Here is a 2,660-nt window from a genome sequence, read left to right as displayed (position 1 = left end):
GTTTGAAAAACAACCAAGAGTTTAATTATGTACTTTCGAACATTTTTGTTTTTAGTATAAACATTTATCTTTAATTTATTTTACAAGAAACACTGATTTCTTTGGACTTTCTTCATTAAGATAACGTTTATCCAGAGCTTAGGAATGAATTGCGAAGTTATTTTATTTGAAAATGAAGAAAATATAGCTTTGATGTAAAATTGTAATTAAAACGAGTCCTCGCGTTATTTTCTTTAGCTACATCATTAAAATTAAGTATAGGTACTTGTTACCAGATACAGTAGACTAAAATATAATAATTATGTAGGTAGCATCCCATACGGGATCCAGGTTGAAACGGGTGTATTTTTTTATGTTTTAATAATTTGGCATACCTAAGTTCAATCTTTTTGGTCTAAAGGATTTTGTAACAACGTGCATGAAAAATATAAAGCCGACCACTGACTAACAGTCCGCCGGACGATATCGGCCGGTCAGTTGTTCGGAACTGTCAAATTTTTGTTCTAACTGACAGGCCGATATCGTCCGGCGGCCTGTTAGTCAGTGGTCGGTTTAATGTTTGTACAACAAACACGTTCAACAACACGAATTTAATAAAAATTATGTGAAATCCGCTATTTTTATAATATAATGTAGCAAAAAAATATGATAATAATTCGGTGCATAAAAGTGATTTATTACATATTTTTGCTGTCGTAATGTATACCGGGTGTGGCCTGTAACACGAGTAAATAATTTAAACATAGATTATACCCCTAAAACGATGACGCTTTTATTCAATAACTTCTAAAAATTATGAAGTCTTTAGACTTCTTATTTTTCATACAAATTAAATATAATCTTCAATGTACGCTCGAAGGACTACGTATTTTTTTTATAAAAACGAGTTTTAAATAATTTATTTTTGCGCCATCTATCGCAACAAGTATGAACTGACGGAAAACGGAACTAGAACTAGCCTCACGTCAGCTTGCTTTATGTGGAGTAATGTCATTTTGAGCCGCTAGCGTAGTACTGTCAATATCCGCTAGATGGTTCTAGCAGTCTTTTTAATCAAGAATTCACCTTTTATTAAAATTATATGTACCTATAGGTACTTAGAAGCTGACTATATATTTACTGAACTAATAATTTTGTAACCAGAATACCTAAGCATAGCTGTAAAAAATTCAGTGTATATCACCGAAAGCAGTATAGATACTTCGTTTTTTTAGCATTAGAAGAAGGTAAGCGATCTTAGCGTGTCTTTTTAACGCCCTTTGAAGTACAGTCAAGTGTACTTGAGTGTACAAAATATGGGTGCACTCATCATACTCAAAAATATGTCCCATATAAAAAAATAAATGTAATAAATGTCCCATGTTAAAAATATATCGCGTACGCGGCAGTGCCAACAGTCTCCTAGCCACTGTAGCAGAAAGGATAGATGGCGCTTGCTGGGAGTACTGGAGTAGCCTACATGTTTATAGAAATTAAATAAAGCACATAACATAGATAGTCATTAGTCACTAACATAGGTTAAGAGTAATAATAATAAGCTACTACGGGCCTTGCCCCGCTGCTGGCGGCACCCTAGGTTAGGTTTTTTTATAATGTGTTTATACATAATGTATTTTTTATCGTTTTGTAAGTGTTTTTATATTTTACTTTTATATTCATATTATAAATAACCTAACTTAAGACGAAAAATAAATAAAGAGAATAATAAGCTACTAATATATTATGGAAATTAAATTTCTGAAATAAATAATTATTTTATTTAATTTACAGCACTTATGTCAGTGAATTAAGAACTATGGGACATCTTTTTGAGTAAGTTCTATGCATCCATATTTTTATTACACTTTACTTTATTTACACTGCTAGTAGTGCTAGTTAGGGTTCATCCACAAATGACGTCACAGCAACAGGGCGAGGGGGGGTCATGCCAAGTGTGACAGTGCGTATTAAAGACATATCTTTTTCCTATGAAAAATAGTGACAAGGGGGGAGGGGGGTCTAAAAAAACGTATTTTTTTGTGATGTAAAATGGACGACTCCTTATTAGGGTCTTGCTGGAGATAGAAAAGTTTAATCAGTTTAAATAATGATAGTCCCGAAGTGGTTAGGTACCTACGTGCATATTTTACAATATACCGATTTATATTTTAACCTATCTCAATAAAAATGAACCCGCAGACCGCAATCCCGGAAACGTTGATAAGGAAACGGTCAGCAACCAACATCGGCGACATTTTACCTAAGTATGTAAAATAATACTTATTGCAATTTAGGCTTGTGTGGATAATTTTAGGTTAGGGTTCTAGATTTTAGTTTTATTCTTAAGTTTATTTAGTTCATGAGCAATTTGTATGTTTTGTCATGTTGTTATTTTTAGGGAGATTAACAAAAACTAGGCTTTAAAGAAAATTACCGATTGCAAACTAGAATTGGAGGCGTATCCTGATTGTAATAATAGGTTATCAATCTGATCTGGGGGCCGATTTTTGAAATTCGACCGCTCGATTTCGTGCATTAAATTTCGTTCAATAATATCTTCGCTACTAGGCATTTAAATTCTACTAATAGAATTGAAAACGAGTGGTCACTACCACTCGATTCCAAATTTCTATCGCTCGTATTTCAAAAATTAGCATTTCGCCGTTTTCCACCGATTTTCG

This window comes from Cydia splendana, chromosome 8, assembly GCF_910591565.1.
Source record: "Cydia splendana chromosome 8, ilCydSple1.2, whole genome shotgun sequence".
In the NCBI taxonomy this organism is placed as follows: domain Eukaryota; kingdom Metazoa; phylum Arthropoda; class Insecta; order Lepidoptera; family Tortricidae; genus Cydia; species Cydia splendana.
The sequence above is the reverse complement of the archived record's forward strand: the minus strand, read 5'-3'. Positions refer to the sequence as shown.